Below are 7,225 nucleotides of genomic sequence, written 5' to 3'. Positions count from 1 at the left end.
TTGATTGAGGTTTTGGCATTGCAACACTTAAATCATTCTTAACTTATTACTCAAACAATAGTCTTTTCATCCATTTGTAATCTATTTTTCCCATGTTTCTAAAAAGCCCCTTTCTTTGGTGACTATTGTGTATGGCTATATAATTCTTTCTGATATTTACATGTCAATCCCATTTGATTGTTTGGTCTAATATATAAATCATGAAGTCAAATCTACATAGGTAAATGTCTGTTATAGTCATAATCTCATCTAGTGTTTTAAATCACATTTATTCATAATAAGATAGGACAAGGTGAAGCAATTAACTTATCAGACATCAGCATAAACCTTTTGGACCATGCATTTCCAATATGTATATCATGATTGTAAGTACTCACTTGATCCAGAAGGTGATATGAAAGATCTCTCATTCTATCATCAATAATACCAGAATGTCCATGCACATGAATATTCAACAGCAACCCTAGAGCATTCAAGTAAACCTGAGAACCCAAAAGATAGCCGATTGCAAATGAAAACCAAGAGCAAGTAATCTTAAGAATATCTTAGACCAGGTCACTCTCCCAATTTAGCAAAAATGGAGAAAGGTTATAGTAATCATGACGTGTGAAGGATCAACATTCTGTCTTTGCAAAGAAGCCAAGATATGGGAGTCATATATATGGAGCATTTTACTCAAATGTGCATGGCCTTCCAAGTAACATAACACTAGATGCCACCAATTGTGAGTATACCTGGCACCCTAAAATATGTCAGTGCATGATCGAACCCACTTTGAAAACTACCGACCATCTATAATGTATGGATCATTGAACAGTGATAGAAGAGGGAAAAGACTACTTCACATGAATGAACAACAAGCATTTCATGAATCCAAACATGTTTTCATAAATTGAACTGCCTCCTCAAAGCGACATTCATGCTGAAACACATGACATAGCTGTACCAAAAACTAATGGAGATCAAAGACATGTTGTAAAATTATTAACACAAATAAAGTAGGTGCCCCCAACCAAAATAAAATACTATTTTTCAAATGCAATGCAAAAAATAAGCCATCAATCTTGGATAAAAATTTAAAATACAGCATGCTAAGTGTCTACTGTGTTGTGGCACACACCGCATGCTAAGACCATGGGTCATCACTTTTGATTGTCAAGCCTTTCCTTGAAGCCAATTCTGCATCCCCCATTCGCCCAACCTCCAGTAAAGAAAATGAAAGCATTCCATATATATAGTTTTCACCTTGATTTGCTGGCAAAACCTGCCTTGATAAGTCAGAATCTATGAATAGAAAATCTCAGACTCTTCTGAACATATAATTTTCAGATTGAAAGGTAGAGTGTAAGAGAAATGTCCTGACTCCTGTTACAGGCTAACTTCTATTGGTTGTTTAATTCTTTTCTGGCATGCATAGTAGATAAAAAAAACCTAGAAGGAAATGAAAGAATATCTTTCTTAACTGCTCACCAAAGCAATTTTCAATTCCATAGAAAACCCCGTATGAGAAAATTGAATCATCATGCATCTTTTATGAGATACACCATATGTTTTTTGAAATACTATTCAATTAGATTAGTAATAAATATAATAGGTCTCTAAAACTTATATACCACATCAAGGTCTTCAGAATGCGTATTAGACATATACCTGACAGAAAGGGGAAGCAATACCTGCTCTACAAGCTGAAGAGAAAGATCAGGTCGGCCAATGTAAAAGCAAAGCACCTGGGCTCTTTTCAGTGACACCAAATCCTTTGGGAAGTCCTTCAGGAGCTACAAAGAAAAATAAGTTGTTATTTCAGAAACTGACACTCCTCACAAACAGATTAGAAAAACCCCATTTTATTCAAAATTCATACTTCTTGCTAGCTAGTTATTAATCATAAAAATATAGCAAAACTAATGAAGGAGAAAAGATGCAAGTGTGTGACAAAGTACTACATCGAATGCAGTATGGTTGTATCCAAAAAAGAATCTATCATTGCAACTACCCAAGGAACTAAAAATAACAATAGAAATATGATAGGAGTGAAACTCAAAAGATAGAAAAAAGAAAAGAACAAAACTAGTGGAGGCACTTGCACACCTAATGGGTGGATTGTACCTGCAAATTAGGATTAATGGACAAAACTTCTCCAAAGGAAATTTTTGATTGTATTTCTGAAATGATAAATGTTACAAATGAAAGGGGACTCTTTATACCAAATGAGGTGGAAACCCTAAAACTTAAAAGCTCTAGTTACTAATAAAAGTGATAAGACCCTTATTACACAACAATGGAATTTTACAGATATCAAAATATGGTATTATAAAGACCTAAGACAAGAACATTATTACAAAATTATGATCTTACAGACAAAATAGCTGATTTATATTATGTAATGTCTAAAAGCTTATGTGGTGAGGTACATAGCATGCCCTCCCTTTAAAAAGTTTTATCCTTGTCTCTAATCAAATCAGTAGGGTTGTTGAGGTCCATGCAACCTACTCTGATTGACACACACAAGATGAGGGCCCACTGTCGCCCAAATCCCCACTCTTTAAGCCCAGCTACCTCCTTGATGGCTATGAGAAGATTCCTTTAGAATACCTCACCCAATCAATAAGATCAATGCCTTAAATTGGATCTATGGGTGAAACAGAGGAGTTAACTATTTGTTGTCCTACTAGCTGACTATGTATGAATTAAGGTGGGTAATTACTAATAGATTATGATGGTCACCTTTTTATAGGACTTATGTAAATTAATACATGTAATAAGTAGTGGCTTTTTAGGTAGGCATATAAGGTGTCAAGTTTGGAAGTTGAAAGGTTAGTTTTATGAAGTTGCAATTGAATACAATATTGACATCTAAAAACATATGTAACCCTACAAGGGTGGATGAACCTTCCAAATAATAAAGTTAATATTATTATCAGTCTTGCAAAGGGAATATATTGCCAATGCTCCAGAAATAAACTTATCTGAAATATAGAGGAAGATATTGGAAATCATTGGAAAATATCAGCACACATAAACTTGGACTGAAAGCTCAGAAAATATTGGAAACATTGGCACCCTGAAAAACTCAAGAAAAATTGGAAATATCAGAAGAATTTGTAGATTTTTTCAACACTGATTATTATCATCTCTCTTTCTCTCTATTTTATGTGTACATTATCTGAAATTTGAAGTTTTAAGCAAATGATCTGCATACATAATTTTGCTGATACAATGTCCAATGGAAAAAATTAGAAGGGAATCCTTTGTAGGAAACTACGAGCGTAGTTTTGTCTTGCACGCAACTACTAACATTCCACACCTTATCTTCTCTTTTCATAAGTACAATACTGAACTTGTGCTAATCTGCAGGACTTACAATGTCAAGTTCCAATTATACATGATCAAGTGTTTAATGTATATCATTGATTAGACAAACTAAAGTCTCATGGACACTTAAAAATGTTAAGATTTTTGGTTTTGGTTGTGTATGTCAGTGATGGTCTTGTGGACAGAAATATGCTTATTCTTAGCCAGTGGGTCATTTTCTAGATCAGCTGTAGTTTTTGTCTGAATTTGAAATTCTTGCACATATTTAGGATGGTGTATTTTACGATTACTTCTAGCTTTGTTCTAAATTTTTAATTACTGTAATGAAAATCTGAGCTATGCACAATCCGTTACTCAAGGATAAGTTGGGGTAGAGCTAGTTTACTTTTAATTTTTCCAGTCATTATGGCACCAAGAATGGCTCCTAGATCTTTTGGCAGTATGGGCACTTACATTTACTAATAAGTTTTCCATGTTCGTGATTGCAGTGAGGGATATGAAAGCTGGTGATGAGATCACTTTTCCTTACATCTCTGCAATCCACCCCTTTTCAGAAAGGAAGTAGATGTTGAAAGAATGGGGCATTCATGACTGCTACTGTAGCAGATGCAAATTTGAAAACAACAATGGTACCCAAGATACCATATTCTGTGTTAATAGCTCTGAGAGATTTTGAAATATTGAAGCCTATGAAAAGGGAGTGGTATATCGCCTCGCACCAGCACAAGCTTTTGAGTGTTTCACATCCAAATGAGTACGAATCCATTCGCCAAGAACATGGGTCAATTTTTGATGTGCCAAGTTACTATGTGGACAATTGTAGGAGACTGGAGGTGTTGCAGGCAATACAAGCTACAGTGCCCAGACATCCATACTTTATTCAAATGTTGGTGAAGGAAGTAGAATTAATTTTCATTACTAACGAGTCATTGGAGAGCTTAGGGTTCATTGAAAGAATTTTGAATATGGCAAGGAACGCATTCTATTCAGTTTATGGAAATCAGCTAGAAGCTGGACTAGTTTCTGGTTCTGAGCAATTTTCTATTTGTAGACATGTCTATACGTAGATGTGCTATTTTTAGTAGCTGTGCAAGTTTCCTCCTATTTTTAGGTGCAGATTCTGTTGTTAGATACTGCTCTATTTGGATACATGAGAGTGCACAGAAACGTCCTTGCCCCTGCCTCTTATTAACAGTACAAGACTGTTATCAATTTCAACCTTGCCACATATTTCTATTTATCACTGAGCAGATACCACAACTATTAAACATAGACTTCCGTTGTTCAATGAATTCGAAATGTGCAAGAATAAGAATATCAATCACTGATACAGCCAAAGCTTGATGGCCAAACCATGTCATCAAACTAGCAAAATGAGAAATAGATGCTAAAAAGTAATAAAAAACACACAAATGATCAATCATACTCTTAAGCACTAACATTATCACAAACATAGTTTGAATTCAGAATGCAACTTAACAACTTTTCATTACAGTGTCCCTCTAGAGAAGCAAAACACTACATAAAACAACTCTTACAAATACAAAATGACTGGTTCACATGAAACTTGGATACAAACCAGGGAAAGGAGTACAATGACAAGAATAATCATAATAATGTGAAAGAATGTGAAGAATGAACACTTATCACTCTTAACACCCCTTAATTCCCACCTCATTGACTATAACTCCAAGTTGCCTAACCTGAGACTATCGTATTTATCCCACAAAGTCTTTGTAAGGATATCTGCAATCTACAGAAAAACAGGACAATATGGCAGCCCGGCTTCCTTATTTGTCACCTGCTCCTTGATGTAGTGAAAATGTACCTCAATGTGTACTGTGTGTGGTTAATGGTACAAGCATAGGACAATGAGGTGCTCAGTGAGATATCAAAATCTAATAGACAATATAGCAAAGAACGTATGGATATACATGCACATCAGGTTGCTTCTCCTTCTGGCTAGAATCTTGATCACCAACAACCTTGTTTTCATTTCCTGAGTGACATGGGCAAGGAATTCACCGAAGGCAGTGATGGCCCAGGTTCTAATTTTGCTAATATTGTTCAAATGTTAAGATTCTTGCTTCCTCGTGTTCAACAATCATGTGCTCACTGGCTTGAACGATGCATTTGAAACAAACATGGATTTGGCCTACTAATCTGTGACTCCACTCACAAAACACATTATTCTTACTATTTAGTGCTCACTGGCTTGAACGATGCATTTGAAACAAACATGGATTTGGCCTACTAATCTGTGACTCCACTCACATAACAGAACCATCATCACTCTTAAATTCAATGAATGCATAGAATTTGAAGGTGAAATTAACTTTTCAATGCATCTATACACATGCAGATTCATTGGCATGCATGATATTTTGTGCTCTTCAAGACAATATATTTATTTCACACAACTTTCTATTTTTAGAAATCACATGCATGCAAATTTGTGGGAAATATCAGTTTTATCTTCGAAGACACTGCTTTTCTAAATTTAGAAGTTCATATTTTTAGCAGGTGTAGTGTGCATGCAAGTGTACAAATTCCATTTCAGGAGGATGAAGCTGTTTTTCTGGTTCTGAGCAATTTTCTATTTGTAGACATGTCTATAGGTAGATGTGCTATTTTTAGTAGTTGTGCAAGTTTCCTCCTATTTTTAGGTGCAGATTCTGTTGTTAGATACTGCTCTATTTTGTCCATATAAAAAAAAAATTACAGATTGTTTTTCTTCGGAAATTTAGATTAATTTAAAAGAAGAAAGATATGCTTGATGTTTGCATGCAACATGTCTATCTGAGCATAGGGTTTCATTCATGATTTAATCAATTTCCTTTTCCAAACCCCATGTTCACATGTATAAAAGCAAGTATTTTAACTTTAAATTGTTTTGGTAGTAATAAAAATAAGTTGGCAGGTATTTAACTATAAATTGGAGGACATTGCTATTATTTCTTTCAATATGGAGAGAGTTCCCATATCTAATCAACGAGGGTGTATCTCTTTGACCTATTTTCCAATGATTTTCTTTTAACCAATCCACAAAGTAAAGTGGATCCAGATATATGCTCCAAGAGGATCCAACTTCCAACTTTTAATCTGACTATTTGTTAAATTAAGCTGAAACTTAAACTAGTTCCAAAAAAAATTAGCAAAATCAAAACAATCATTGAGCACCTTGTTCACATTCATTTAGTATGATTCTATTCCTACCCACAACTCTGTCAAGTTTAAATTTTATCAATCGGTAAAAGATTACAAAATAAGCTGTCAAAACTGGGCAGTTCTACAAACCATCCAAATACTAACAAAAAGCCACTGGCTAAACAGAGAGTCAAACACAAAAACCACAAGTCAAACATTAACCTCTGAGGGTCTTAGTATGCTTTTTTCAGATGAAGGGTCTCAGTGGCCTTACTCTATACGCTGTTTTGTGTAGATGCATCCCTGTCTATATCATAGGCCATCTTTCTGAATACTTGAAATCTGTAGGTAGATAGGCAATGGATTACACACCTCAAACAAATATGGAGATCAATTAGGAGCGTCCCAGAAGCAGGGTGATCTTCAAGTAAGCATCTAATACCCACTTGGTGGACCTTTCTTTCACTCCTATATTTTATGTCATTGCTGTCATTTATTGATCCCACAACTCAATAGATCAATTGGTAAATATCGTGCTTGTAGCAGTAGCTATTCAGGGTTTGTAAGTGAGGATGAGGATGGAAACTTGGATGACTGGGAGGCTGTAGCTGATGCCCTAAATCTTTTTGAGGACTCTTTGAAATTGTCACGAGAAAAAGTGAGGGAGGAAATACCCACTGTTGCTCAGTTTCAAACCAAAATTTGTTATTCAATGAAAGCAGAAAACAAGGAAATTCTAAAACCACAGTACAAAATCAAGCCCGTA

The 7,225-nt window shown here is 35.1% G+C and overlaps 1 long non-coding RNA gene across 1 annotated transcript; it reads right to left on the bottom strand.

Annotated features, from left to right (window-relative positions):
- Window positions 1–1,207: 1,207 nt before the first annotated feature.
- On the bottom strand, window positions 1,208–1,789 carry LOC149207258 (uncharacterized). Its single transcript, XR_016251994.1, has 2 exons — window positions 1,674–1,789; window positions 1,208–1,264 (listed from the first exon to the last, which is right to left on the bottom strand). It is a non-coding gene; the product is annotated as an uncharacterized LOC149207258 (long non-coding RNA).
- Window positions 1,790–7,225: the final 5,436 nt, after the last annotated feature.

This window comes from Pinus tabuliformis, chromosome 1_2 (genome assembly GCF_031772625.1).
Source record: "Pinus tabuliformis cultivar Carrire ecotype Pingquan chromosome 1_2, CPIR1, whole genome shotgun sequence".
In the NCBI taxonomy this organism is placed as follows: Eukaryota; Viridiplantae; Streptophyta; class Pinopsida; order Pinales; family Pinaceae; genus Pinus; species Pinus tabuliformis.
The sequence above is the reverse complement of the archived record's forward strand: the minus strand, read 5'-3'. Positions and strand labels throughout refer to the sequence as shown.